Below are 15,215 nucleotides of genomic sequence, written 5' to 3'. Positions count from 1 at the left end.
ATATTGTGCACCTGGAACTCTGTGTTGTAGTTCAACTAAATTAAAAATATACTTCAATTAGATTAAAAAAAAACACTCCTGGCAAAAATGAATTAAGCAAGAAATTGTAAAATATTTGATCAATGTGTTAAAAGTGGAAGATCATCATAAGAGATCTGATATATGAATGTTGAGGTCCCTGAAAGAGTAAAATCAAAGCAAGGATACAAAGCAAATATTAAACATTCTGATACAAAGTTTTCTGAAACAAAAAAGGCTTTGAAATTGTTTATTAAAATGAACAATGAACATTCAATTGCAATGACCAATAGCAAATAATACTATGGAAAAATTACTAGCTTTAAAAATAAAAATACTTTGGGCAGCTAGAATAAAAGCGCAGGAGAAAGAGAAGGGAACAAAAATTAGAATTTTAAGAGCCTTTTTGGAGAGAAATTCTCTGTGTCAGAAGATAATAGAGAAACATATTTCAGATAGGCAAGGAGAGAAATGATGAATCATGAAATTTTTACCAGCCAAGCAGACTGAATATCGAAAGTCCTGACATCAAATCATGAAAGATCTAGGGTAATATTGTTCCCATGAACAATGGAATGAACAGACTTCAGAAAACAGAATCTTTAGAAAGTGACATAAGGACAGATGGTAAATAGAAAATTTGCAGTTCCTTACTCAACTTAGACTGAATAAGGATTGTGTGTGTGAGAGAGAGAGCGCGATCTTGGTGGTAGATACCAGGGTGACTACCTTACAACAATTCATTAAGTTCTACCTCTGTTGAGGGTGCTTTTCTATACACGTGTTTTATTTTATAGAAAATTATTTTAAAAGCAACTAGATAGATAATATAATTTAATTAAAAAACATAAACGTCAAATATATAGATACATATTGAACATATAGAACATAGATATATAAATAATAGATAAAACTGTAGCTAAAACTAATACTCAATCTGCACAATGAAACAACCGAGCTTGTATTAAATGAAGAGGCCTCAGGAGACTAGAAGTGATGTCGCTCCCGATCTTGGTTCAGATGACGCTCCTGGGCTCCAGGTCCAGGCCTTTACAGGAGTGAGACCAGAACCTGCAGCACAAACATAGGCAATGGAGTCACTGAGGAGGTGTACAGTCAGATGGAAGAGGGCTCCCTGGGGAGGGTGAGCAGGATCTGGAAGGCTCCTCGGGCCCTGGACTTGGCCTTGGGCCCTCATGTCCCCAGGGGTCAGATCCACAGGGCACTGGGGTCTGTTTGCTGCTCTTTGCTGAACGTGTGGTCTGCTAGCAGGGAGTGTCTAGAAATGTCCTACAGGACCGATTATACCTGGGCTTTTGGCCGGGCAGCCTTCAACTGACGGGTCCCTGGACAGTGAGACTGAGGCAGAGGAAAGCAGGGGGGCTCAGGGATCCGGGACGAAAAGGCTGATTCCCAACCACCCTGGGCCCTGTGAGGAGCCGGAGGTCTGATGACACAGGGGGTGGGTGAACCTGCCCCTCCACCCTACACTCAGTATAACTGCTCATAAGACCTGCACACTGGAAATGGAGACACCTGGAGTTTCTATTTTCCCTTATAATTCTTTCTAACCCCCAGCCAAACTCTCCTGAGGTTTATAATTTTAAAATGTTATTATGCTGCTGTAATGAAAACATACGTTTTATCTGTTTAGCATATTGCAACTTTAAAAGTGGACAGAAGACACTGCTTTTCAAACTGTAATAAGACAAGTTATATTTAGGTTATTTAATGACAGAGTTGGAAAAACAAATAAAAAGAACATGAGTAACTTGAATCCTGCCCCTTTAACTCATCCCAAATAAGCATTGCACTGAACTGCTTTCTGGTTTTCCTTAACTTGAATTGAACACATACACAAAAGAATCTACAGAACCTCCAACCTCAGGTTGAGAAATGGTGCCGTGAAGTGACCCAGGCCCCCCAGGGGCCCCACAGAGGGTGAGGGACCCCCAGGGCTTGGGCAACTCCAGGCAGGCTGGAATCCTGCAGTGGCCCTACCTGATGCCAGGACTGTGAAGCACCCACAGGGATGCAGAGCTGGGCCAGGTGAGTTCTCTGCTTGCAAGAGCACTGGGCGCCTGTGTCCTCTTCACACTTTTCCCAGGAGTGCTGGGACTGGGGAGGTCGAGGACCCCCCAACCTCTCACCACAGCTAGCGATTAACTGGGGATGCTCCCTGCTGCCTTTAGGGCGGTTGGGAGGGCAGGGCTCGGTCCCGCAGAGAGAGGTGATGAACTTTCCAGTGGGGCTCTTCAAAGGGAACATGCTGGAACAGTACCTCCTAGAGTCATGCACATGGTGGCCCCGCAGTGCCCTACAGCCTCCCCTGTAGATGTAACAGCTGCCGGAGGATGCAGCCCAGCAAACATGGGGGCTTGTGTGGATGGGTACATGTGCCCTGGGGAGATGTGCTCCTGGCATCCTCCACTTGTCTGCAGGGTTTATTACCATCCTCTTGTCACCACCTTTGTGGTCACACTCAACAGCAGTCCCCACTGTTTTGGCTGGTGTTTCTGAAGCAGCAAAATGTAAGCTGGGGACTTATGGATGGAGAACACGTGCACTTGTCTGCCCCACCTTTTCACCTCCAGCCCTCCACGTTCATGCTTCCTCTTCCTGGGCTTCCTCTTCATCAGAAAGGAATTCCTCAAAAAGTTCTCTCCAGAAGGGGGACAGAGAATATCTTGACATCTGGAAGGAAGAGAACAGTCAGCCAGGTCTACGGCCACCCAGGGCAGGAAAACAACCATATGGGGTAGCTCACGGCAGAGCCGGACTTCGCCGTGGGCCCCGAAGGCTGGAGGGGGCCGAGACCTGCTGACTCGAGCCCCATCTCCTGCTCAGGCCACTCATGGTGACAAAGACAGATTCAATGGTGCATACCTCTGGTCAAGAGCCAGAGACATGCTAAGAAAATGTGGGAGGAGGCCTGCAGGAGAGATCACACATCTAATATAAGATCCCAGGACCCCCGGAGCCTGGATGAGACCAGGTCCTCAAGAATGACAATGATAAAAAGAGGGAAAGAGGAGACGAGGTAGGGTTACAAGGAAGAGTCTATGGATTTGAAAAAGAAAATTTAGAAAAAGACTTGCAACAGGAAATAAATTACCATCCGCATGTTGCTCTCTTTGTCAGAAACGTCGTCATCTGTCATGTAGAATTGTGGTGTCCAAGGGCAGCAGCCATGTTGGGGTGGACGTGGGAAAGGAAAGGGAAGATTCAGAGTTGGGATGTGACCTTGAGACCCCTGTGTTCTCATCTCCACGACCTCCCAGGGCCTCAATTGTACCACCTCTGCAATGAAGAAGTGGGTCTCTGACCTCCAACATAAGGTTGCCGCCCTCAACTTTCCTACTCCCCTGTGCACAATACCCTAGATGTGCTAACCAGAAAATAAACTTCCATATTAGGCAGTGACAAGCGCAAGAAAGAGCAGCTCATGTGCAAAAGATCATTTTTGATGAGCAAATCAAGAAAAGGTGATTATAGAGCACAGTCACGTCTAAGGACACAATTGCTCTCTATTGTATCATTAAATAAGAAAAAAACAAGCCAGAATTCTACACATATTTTATTCTTCCTTCTGATTTCATATCCACCTTGCTCAGTCTCCAAAGCAGGAGATATAACCCTAAAGTTCCAGGAACCCTCTGCCATTAGATCCTACCTAAGTGTTGTTCCTACTTGTATCCTTTTCCTTATCATGGCCACAAATGTTATCCAAAGTCGATTCTGTACACACACACACATGAATTAACAAGTCTTATGGATACATTTAAAACGTGACTAATGTGACTGAGTAATTGGATATTTTATTTTGTTTTATTTTAATACACTGAGTTAATCATTAATTGAATTAAATAAATTATAACAGGCACATCTAGCTAGTGGCTACCACATTGTAATACACATCCCTCTCTCTCTCTCTCTCTCTCTCTCCATATATATATATATACATATATATATATATATATGTATATATATAAAATATATGGAGGATGTTACCACCGCTCCCCTGGTTATTCCCCTCTGTATGGTCTACCCACTCAAGATGGCTGTTTGCTGATGGTTTACCAAAGGAAAAACCTCTGCCCCTTGAAGATACTTAGCCCAAGCGGTAAGAGGGATGCGTCCCTCTGCAGGTTTCCCTGGTAACCGATGAGCCCATCTGCTGTCAATTCCCCCTTTAACTGGTAGCCTGCCTATTCCGCCCAGAGAGAAGAATGCTGCTACTGCTGCTGCTGCGTTCTGCCTGCCATCGCCTATCTACAGTGGGATGTCTCTCCAGGACCACTTTGCTTCTGACGTGAAAGATCTCCCATCTATTAAACCATGAATGTCTCTGTCCCTGACTCCGGGCTCTTTCTTTAGCCCTGAGTCTGAGCAAGTACAGGGCTTGCAGGCGTGAGAGGTGCAGCCCAACACCTTCTGCAGGGCAGTTTGCTGGCCAGATTTGATGATTCATTTGTAGGTGATTCCTAGGCTCATGCACACTTGCCAGGCACTCATGAGACCTTGGGGACACTGAAACAGTAATGTCAACACCCAGATCCTAGAGGAATTCCCGACAGGTGTTCCACTTGAGGGGAGAGGTAATGAGCATGGCCCAGTGCACCTGTGCTAGACATAATCAGCGAGCAGGTGCAGAAGGGAGGGAGGGACATTCACTCACTTCATGAGGCCAGCCTTCTCACCACTGCCTCTGAAAAATCCAGGGAAGGAAGGGACAATAAGCCCTTAGAAGGTAAATGGCTTGTACACTGAAAACTACAAACCACTGCTGAAAGAATTTAACAAGGAACAAATAATTGAAATGACATATCATATTCATAGACTGGAGACTTATTATTGTTGACATTTCTACACTATGCAAAGGTAAGTATAAATTCATTGTAATAAATATCAAAATCCCAATGTCATTTTCAAAGAAAAAGAAAAAAAAAGATCCTAAAATATATATGGAAACACTAAGGACTCCAAACAGACAAAACAATCCTGAGAACAAAGAACATAGATGGAGGCTTCTCACTTCCTGTCTTCAAAACACATTACAAAGCCACAGGAATCAAAACTGTACGGTACTGACATAGAAACAGATATATAGGCCTAAAGACCAGAATAAATAACCCCCAAGAAAACTCATAGATACATGGCCAAATGAAAATCACCAAGCTTCTAAGACAACAAATAGGGAAAGTATAGTTTTTTCAACACTCAATAGGATGAAAATATAACTTACAGAAAGATTACAAACATATATCAGAAAAGGAGCTAATGTCCAAAATATATAAGAAAAACACTACAACTCAAATGCAAAGTAAGTTAAAAAAATTAAAAAGGACAAATAACTGGGTTCAGAAATGTGCAAAGACTTAAATAAGACATTTCCTGAAAAAGACATACAAATGGCGAACAAATATAGGAAAAGGTTCTCAACCTCACTAATCATCAGGGCAATGCAAATCAACACCTCATACCTGTTAGGCTGTGTATTATAAAGAAAAAAAATTAGCAGTTTAAGGACAAGATGTGGGGAATTGGAAACTTTGTACACTGCTGGTGGGAATGTAAAATGGTGCAGCTCTTATGAAAAAGAGTATGGGGGTTCCGTATAAAATTATAAACAGAAATATCATATGATTCAGCAATCACAGTTCTGGGTATATATCCAAAGGAAATTAAATCAGTATCACAATGAGATGAACTGAGGTTCATTGCAGCATTCTCCACAATAGCCTAGATATGCAACCAACTTCACAAAACAAGTAAGTGTCCTGTGCCTGAGCTAACCTTACGTACATCAAAACAACTCCATAAGTCTCTTAGCCCCTTAGAGAGGATGAAAGCAATATTAGAGTTAAAAGTATCTTGTCCGAATTCCCTCAGTCTGCAACACAGAAACAAAAGTTCTATAGCACGGAAAGCCTCATAAACACACAGCACGTGCCAGGGTTTACCCCAGCCTTGGAAGAACTGGGAAGGATAAGACCAAGGCAGGCCTGAGGAAAGGTGAGAGGACTGGACCAGGACTGGAGTGTGGGGAGCAGGGGCAGAGCTGTCTGGATGGAGCAGTGGGTTGTAAGAAGAGCAGTGACCCTGGGTCCTGCTGCCCTGAGTCTCTGTCCTCGGCCTGGTGAATTCCAGGAGACCAGGTTAGCAGGGCTGTGACAGCCAGTGTGTGAAGCGAGCCCAGCAGCCCCTTCACACAGTCCTCTACAATTCCTGCCGGCCATGAAGGGTCTTTAGGGGCAGCTGGATGTGGAGCCCTCTCAAATGGAAGCATGTCAGCACATCAGCCTTGGGAGGTGCTGAGGATAAAATGAGGAGACTGAGCACATGAACAGCATGTGTTCTCTGACTCATCCACTTCTGGGAGTGCCCTTTCCATGAGGAGTAAACAGTGAGGACAAAAGTAAGGTGAAGCTACAAGTCCTGAAAGTGTAGAGGGAGAGAGTTCAAGTCTCATCCACCACCTGACACTCACTATAAGAACTTGTTCTCCAGTGTCAAGTGACTATGAGAGTTTTGTTCCCACTAGGATATGGCCATCATACGTGAAGGTAAAAAGGAAACCAAAATCCCTGGTGCAAAATACCCTCCAGATACCAAACAGAAATGAAGTTCTCATCTTTGGCAGTGAAAAAGCAATGAAAGAGTAGTCTTGTGAGAAAGAAAATTTCTGAATGGCAAAGCAAGAAAAGATGACTATAAGCACAGTACAGTCAAAGGACATGGACAACATAACTCTATTATATCATTAAAATTTGGAAAGAACAAATCAGAATTCTACACATATTTCCTTCTTCTTCCTGATTTCATATTCACCTTCCTTAGTTTCTAAAGAACCGGGTGGAAACCAAGTGTTCTAGGAATTGTCTCGCTTTAGATCCTACCTGAGAGTTGTTCGCTACGTGAATCGTCATCAGCATCGCTGTTATGTATGCTCTCCACGATGCATTCTGTAGAAACACAACCATGAGCATAAAGTTATTATACAAGTTGACCCACCCATTTCTCCTACTCGACTTGCTGGCTCACACAGCCTCCCCCTGGTCTTCCCTCCAGGTTCTCAGACCTCCCCTGTGCTCTGAGCAGACAGAGTCCTTCAATAAGATATTGATCACCGTTGAAAATTTCAAATGAGGGAGAGATGCTGAGAAAATCACCTTTCGACCCCTCACTTCTATAGACCCATTTATAGCTTTCACCGTCAACCTTACCAACCTGAAATTCCAGATGTTACAGACACACTTGAAACATGGCTAGTGTGACCAAGCAATTGTGTGTTTTTTGCATTTTTTAATAGAATGAGTTAATTATTGTTTGAACTAAATTAATCATAAATAGACACATTTGGTTAGTGGCTACCACACTGGAAAGCTCAGCTCTAAGAAATCCAAAGATGAGAAAGAGGCAACCAGCCACACCTCCCCTGGTTGTTCTTTACTGCAGAAAATTTGATGGCCTGATCTGATCATTCGTATGTATGTATATCTTGGACTCTTGGACTCACGCCAGGCATTGGGAGAGTCCTTGTGGACACTGAAATAGTACAGTCAACACTCAGATCCAAGAGGAATTCCCAGCAAGGGGCCCACTTGTAGACAGAGGTGAAGGGCATGGCCAGTACACCTGTATTAGACATAATCAGAGAGTAGGTGCAGAGGGGAGGGAGGGATTTCACTCTCTGCATGAGTCCATCCTTCTCACCCCTGACTCTAGAAGACCTGAGGAAGTCAGTGGAAAAGACCCCTTAGGAGGTGAAAAATTTGTATACTGAAAACTACAGGACATTGCGGAAAGAAATTAAAGAAGAGACAAGTAATTTGAATGACATACCATGTTCATAGACTGGATTATTAAATACTGTTGGCATTTCTATACTACATAAAGTGATGTACACATATATTGCAACAACCCACAATATTCCATGTCATTATAGAAGTGGACAGAATCCAAAAATACATATGAAACCCCCCAAGTAGGTAAAACAATCTTGAGAGCAAAGAGCAACGATGGATATTAACACTTCCTGAACTCAAAACACATAACAATGCCACAGTAGTCAAAACAGTCTGCTACTGGCATCAAGACAGTGAGATAGACCAATGAAATCTAATAGAGAGACCCCAATAGACTCACATATATATGGCCAACTGATCTTGGCCAAGGTTCTAAGATTACCAAGTGAAGAAAGGATAGTCTCTTCAACAATCAACAGCATGAAAAGGCAACCTATAGGATTGGTGGAAATATGTGTAAACCTTGTATCTGAATAAGGGACCAATATCCAGAATATATAAGAAACTACTACAAGTCAATTTCAAAAAAGCAGCAGGCAAATAACTGAGTTTAAAAATGGGTAGGGCCTCCCTGGTGGCGCAGTGGTTGAGAGTCCGCCTGTCGATGCAGGGGATATGGGATCGTGCCCTGGTCCTGGAGGATACCATATGCCGCAGAGCGGCTGGGCCCTTGAGCCATGGCCGCTGAGCCTGCGCAACCGGAGCCTGTGCTCCGCAGCGAGAGACGCCACAACAGTGAGAGGCCCGCATACCGCAAAAAAAAAGAAAGGGTAAAAAGCTTCAGTAGAAATTTCTCCATAAAGACATACAAGTGGTCAATCTACATATGAAAATTTGCTCAACATCGCTAAACATCAGGGAAATAGAAATCAAGCCACAAGGAGATATCACTCACACCTGTTAGGATGTGTATTATAAAAAGACAATTAGGGCTTCCCTGGTGGCACAGTGGTTGAGAGTCCGCCTGCTGATGCAGGGGACACGTGTTCGTGCCCCGATCTGGGAGGATCCCACATGCCACTGAGCAGCTGGGCCTATAAACCATGGACGCCGAGCCTGTGCGTTTGGAGCCTGTGCTCTGCAACGGGAGACCTCACAAAAATGAGAGGCCCTTGTACTGCAAAAAAAAAAAGAAGAAGAAGAAGAAGAAAAGAAAGAAAATTACTGGATGCTGGCAAAGATGTGAAGAAGTGGAACTTCTATACCCTGTTTTGTACCCTGTAGTAATGTAAAATGGTGTAGCCATTATGGAAAAGAGAATGGAGGTCCCCCAAAAATTATTAAGAGAACTCTCATAAAATCCACCAGTCACTCATTTAGCTTTGTATACAAAGGAGATAAAACAAGAATGTCCAAGAGATATCTACAATCTCATGTCCATTGCAGCATTATACACAATACACAACATAGGAAAACTGTCTAGTGTCCATGGGAAGATGAATTAAATAAAGAAAATGTGGTGTCCACATACAGTGGAATGTCATTCAGTCTTTGAAAAAGAAGGAAATCCTGCCATTTGCAGAAACACGAAAGAACTTGGGGACATTTGTAAGAGTGAAATAAGCCAGTCACGGAAGGTAAAAAACTGAAAGAAAACACCGAGAAGCAGAGAATAGAAGGGTGGTTCCAAGAGCTGGCAGGAGATTGACATGGGAAGTCTCTGTTCAATGGTTAGAATGTGTTATTTGCAAAATGGAAAAGTTCTAGACACATGCTGTACAACAAGGTGCATGTAGTCAACAGGACTGCCTGGACATTTCAAAACTTGTTAAGACGTTGGATTTCATTGTATGAGTACTTTTACAACAATAAAATATACATATGTAAAATAAATACAAAGTGGAAAAAGGGGAAAAAAGAAGAAAAATAAGGAAAGGGAGTCAACAGAGGGAAAGAAGAAAGCAGGAAGGGTCTCGAATGTACACAGGTATCAGGAGATAATGGGAGAGAAGGTCCTCTCCCCAGGCTTTAAAGAAGACATCTCTCCAGAGTTCACTCCAGCAAGAGTGGATGTCCTTTCTCTTCCCCATTTAACCAGAAGTGCCAATAGCATCCTAAGTGTGGCCCAGGCTGTGCTCAGGAGTACACTTTTCCTTGATCTCTAAACCAAACACCCCTGACTCCCCATGGCTCAGGTGTCCTTCCTGTATCTCCTTCCACTTCTCTAAAGCATTTCCCTCTTCAAGTCCATCCCAAGGCTCCATTCCTGTTCTCACATATGTTGTTCACTGGGTGGGTCTCTAAGTTCTTAAGAGCCTCCCTGTGAGTAGCAGGCACTGAATTGCACACCAGGGTTCCCCTCAGCACCATCAGCAAACTACGACCTAGGGATTGAGGATTTCTAGAACAACTTTACTCATAGACAGTCTCTTGGGTAAACAAATGATATTTTACAATCAAGCATTTTCAGTTTTTTCTTTGGTGGGGAAAATATTGACACATATAAGGCAATCATATTCTATTCAAGTATGTATTTCTCAAAGGACTCACTATCGAAAAAAAATTTTTAAGTATAACTTTCCATGTTTTAAACGACTTTACTCCCAGACTTCTTTGCTTGCAAAAGCCTTCAGAAAATACCAAGAACCTACTCCATCTGGCAGTTTGCACAGCAACATGAGTGGGGATGTTCTTGTCACACTGCTTGGTTTCTCTGTCCCACCTTGCAAAGCACAACCTCCTGTCCGCCCTCCTGGGAAGGGAGCCAGTACCCACCATAAGCTCACACCCTGGGGTAGAGTTCTTGGATCTGTCTTCACTGTATGCAGTGTTCCTTGCCCAGCACACAGAAACAGGGCCGGCACAAGTGATGGAAGACAGACTTTCCACAGGAGAAGGACATTTCGTTTCCTTAGCACAGAATCCAATAGTGAATATTAGCCTCAAAGGAGAAAGGTGGAGTGAATATCCTCCATCTACTCCTGGAGGCTCCTTCTTTCTCGGACTCCTCCAGAACTGGGTGTGGCATGTGGGTACAAGCATGGGCTCCCTGCAAAAGGAAGGAGGCCTGCCTTGCACTAGGTGCTTCAGGGAAGGGGGGAGGACTCATCCCGAGGCTCTAATAGGAAACAGTTAGAATGAGGGAAGTGGCAGAGAGATGTATCATAACCATTCAGAATGCTATGAGACCTACTAAGAGATGAGATTTCTTATTAAATGAAATTGTAACTGACCCAGTAGTAGGGACTCTGAAACCCAGTTGTGTTCCTTAAGGATCCAGCCATGGAGCAACTAAGTCCGTGCACCACAACTACTAAGCCTGTGCTCTAGAGCCCGCAAGTCACAACTACAGAGCAGATGTGCCACAACTATTGAAGCCCATGCACCTAGAACCGATGCTCTGGAACAACAGAAGCCTCCAAAATGAGAAGCCCTCGCACTGCAACGAAGACCCGACACAGCCAAAAAAAAAAAAAAAAAAAAAGAATCCAGTAAACATTTGCCTGAGTGGTGATAGGATTTGTTTTCCAGGTTAAATGCGTCTCAGTTGGTATAAAATCAATGCACACAATGAAAGTGTACAGTTTATTTACTTTTATATCCATACCCATTCATGATGCAGTGGTGATGGGAATATTTTTTAGAAAGTTGGCACCAGTAACAGTGATGTTTAGGGGAACATAAATCAAGGGAAACACAACACAAAAAGTTCACATACTCACAGAATCATCCCACTCATTTCACATACACACACACCCAGTCTCATGCACACAAACCTACACCACCTAACCGTAATACAGCTTCTTCCTGGGACTAAAATAATTGGTTCCATTACTTGTAAATCACTTTCTATCACCAGGACCCCTACTCTCATTCCCAGCACAAATTTGCAATCAGTTTGCCCTCTACACTAAAACCAGCAAGAATGTCCCACTTTCTCATCTTCCAAGTTCTTCCTCCCCAAGTGACTGATTCCAGAATACATACCGTTTTCACGTTCTGGGAAGGCCACCTGCAATTACAGAAGAGAAAACACTATGAGGATAAGATCACAGTGATGCTCAGGTCTTTTGTTCATTTGCTGACAGTAGAAAACCTCATAAGAAACAGTGGTCCAGGGAACCCAGCAAGGGTTATCAGAGCAAACCTACTCAGGCTGAAAGGCAAGAACTTTGCTGGGAGGATGGAACTTCCAAGTCCATTTAGGTTGGAAATTACAGAATTCTTTTCCTAGAGGAAAAATCGCTGCAGGAGAGAGAGCTCCATACTCTACAGGCTGTAATGGATGCTGTCAATTTTAATGTCCTGTGGAATCAGGCACCATGTGTTGGTAATAGACTCTCACTCCACATTCTCCCAACCAAGGGAATTGTATGTATCTGGAAGGAATACCCTCAAATATTCATAACTCAATTCTATTGAAAGAGAAATAAAGCAATATTTCTATCTCAGACCAGAAAAAATCCAGCTTACCTTGGGGATCCACGGAGGCTTTTCTTCTGTCCTATCACGCTGCAGGTCATCCGCCACATCCTCAGGGAGAGCTGGAGGGACACAGAGTAACTGTCAGGACACTGGTGATGCTGCTCAGGAATTACTCAAGGGCTTTCTTCTTGATGAAGACATGGGGTGGTGTGTATGGAAGTGGGAGGTCAGTAAGTGTGGGCTGAGCTGGTGTTGGGCCATCCTCTTTGGGGGATGAAATAAGGCAAAGGACAAGAGGAAGGAAATGAAAACAGAGCTTTGGCTTTCTAGATAAGGGGAGCCTAATCAGAAGGGAAGGGTCGATCTAAAAAATGGTAAACACTAAAATGCATGCTCTGTTTTAATGACACAGACCCATGACCCATCCTGCCTCTTTTGAGCTTCTGCTAAATTGCCACTGTCTCTTGATTCTTCCCAGATCACTCTTTCCCCAGCATCCACAATGCCAGCTCCTGCATTTGTCAGGTCTTTTGTTGTATGATATTTTATACTTGATTAACAGCAACCTCTATTAAAGGACTGAATACAATCCTAGACAAAATATGCTATATTTATTCACTAATCACTTGTCTTAAAGAAAATCAAATACAGAAGATTTGACAAAACTGAAATCCTACCATTTAGATACAGCCACTATCAATCGTATCATATTTTTCTCCCAGTCTTTGTTTTCTATACAATGTACGTATGCCCACTGAGTCAGGGGCTGTCCATACTCTAGGGAGCTGTTCCATAAGTGGGACACTTTGTTATGAAGAGGGAGCCCAGACTGAGCACAGCCTGTCTCTAACCCAGCTGTGCAGGAGAACTGTACAGGCTAATAGCCAGGTTCCAATTTGAGTCCTTGCTTGTGGACTACAGGAATTGACCAATTCTAAAGCTTATGGTAATGTTATCCAATACAATAAAATATCCCCGATTCTTATCTGCTTTTGGCCTTGTTTAAGCAATGACACCAGCACTGACAGATATGACCTGTACTGTATACATGGGGTCTCACACCTCTCAGAATCTGTGAGCTGACCAGGAGAATGCAGGTCTTGAGGTGAATTTCACATTAATGACTGTGCCAAAGTCAACTGATAAGTCCACCCATAGCTGCCCTGGATTCTGTGACCATAAGGCCACCTGATGGGCAAGGTCTGGACCTTTGGAGATGCTAGGACTTCCAGCCAAGGATACGGATGCAGGGACACCCTTGCTCCATGACTGAGGATCCCTTGGCTGAGTGGTAAGTGCAGGTCAGGGATACAGAGCACCCACATGGGGATCCATCCCTGGGTTCTCAGTTTGGCTTTTCCACTTAGGAGGTCAAGAGCTGAGAACATTTATCTCTGCACCATCTCCTTCTGAGGAAAAGGAATATTAACCAAATCTGGGCAACAGCTGTGTTGAGGGAAGAACAAGGTTGTGGACAGACAGTGTGCAGTGGTGATGAGCTTTGTTGACAGGTGAATTGTGCTGTGTAAGAGGGAAATATCTCCTCAGGAAACACACACACGCTCACGCATGCAGGTTCACAATCACACCACATAGGCTCACACATGGACCCCACCTCAACCCTGATACACACAAACCCACATCATCTAAATGATGCAGTTGCTTCCAGGACCATAGAACTTGGGCATGGCTCTTTACTGGGAAATCAGTCTCTAGCTCTACACCCCCAGCCCTCATCCCTGTAGGGACTCTGAATCAGGGTGTCTCTCCAAGCAAAGCCAGCAAGAGTGTCCCACCGTCTTCATCATCTAGATTGTTCCTCAGCACAGGGGTAAACTCTGAATACATACCGGTTTTGTTTGCTGTCCAATCCACCTGTGATTAGAGAAGAGAAAACAGTGTAAGGATCTCAGCAGACTGTGCTCTGCGGACACAGGTATTTCATCTCTTTTTTTGTCCTCAGAAAACCAAATGGGAAACTGTTGTTGAGTCAATGGCCCCAAAAGAAACCAGAGAAGACAGCTGTGGGAAAGGCTGGAGCTTTGCCTGGAAGATCTCTCAGGTCCACTTTGAGGAGCAAATACAAAAGTCTATTTCAAGGAGGGAAATTTTCTGCTGAGGAAAGTGTGTCTGACTCTACAGTTTCTAACTGATGTAGCCATTTTTTAAATGGCCTTTTGAATGAGTTATCTGTTGGGAAAGACCTTCAATCAGCATTCATCCAACCAAGCAAAATTGTATACATCAGCTGTCTTGAACATTGTAGATCTTCATATCTGAAATCAATTGGAAAAGAAAGAAATGAAGCAAACTTTTAATCTCTGATAAATAAGGGGAGCTTACCCTGGAGGTAGAAGGAGCCTCTTCAACTGCCCTCGCATGGGGCAGTCCCTCCAACCGGTCCTCATGGGGCTCTAGGAGGACACAGAGTAAGTGTCAGGACACTGGTGATGCTGCTCAGGAATTACTCAGAGAGCCTCGTTAATGTGGACACAGGGTGGGAGTGTATGGATGCAGGTGGTTACTGAGTGTGGACTGAGGTGCTGTTGGACAAACCTCCCTGGTGGGTGGAGGAAGGTAAAGGGGAGGAATATTTCAGAAATGAGGAAGAGAACCTTTAGCTTTCTAGCTGTAGGGAACCTAATCAATTTGAAAGTGTCAGTCTGAAAAAGCTTAAACACTAACATTGCACTATGTTTCAGTATAGAGTCCCACGGCCCCTCTGCCCATTTCAAAGTCCCTCCAAATCCCTCTTCTTCTTGAAATGTTACAAGACTCTTTCAGCTTCCTTCTAATCAAATATGATGCTCCTTCATTCATCGTCCATTCTGTTGGATTTTTGACTTATTTTATTGTGATGAAATATACATATTTATGCTTGTCATAATTTTTAAGTAGACAGTTCACTAGCATTTCTTACTTTCACAATGCTGTGTAGCCATCAACACAATCTACATCTTAAACTTTTTCATCATTTCAACGTAACCTCTGTACCCATTAAATCATAATCCACCTTACTCCTGC

The 15,215-nt window shown here is 43.6% G+C and overlaps 1 long non-coding RNA gene across 1 annotated transcript; it reads right to left on the bottom strand.

Annotated features, from left to right (window-relative positions):
- Positions 1-203: 203 nt before the first annotated feature.
- On the bottom strand, positions 204-3,190 carry LOC309798086. Its single transcript, XR_014292944.1, has 3 exons — positions 3,134-3,190; positions 2,599-2,712; positions 204-1,089 (listed from the first exon to the last, which is right to left on the bottom strand). It is a non-coding gene; the product is annotated as an uncharacterized lncRNA (long non-coding RNA).
- Positions 3,191-15,215: the final 12,025 nt, after the last annotated feature.

This window comes from Mesoplodon mirus (genome assembly GCF_964341445.2).
Source record: "Mesoplodon mirus genome assembly, contig: HAP1_SCAFFOLD_1605, whole genome shotgun sequence".
Lineage (NCBI taxonomy): Eukaryota > Metazoa > Chordata > Mammalia > Artiodactyla > Ziphiidae > Mesoplodon > Mesoplodon mirus.
This window is presented reverse-complemented; position numbering and strand designations above follow the sequence as displayed.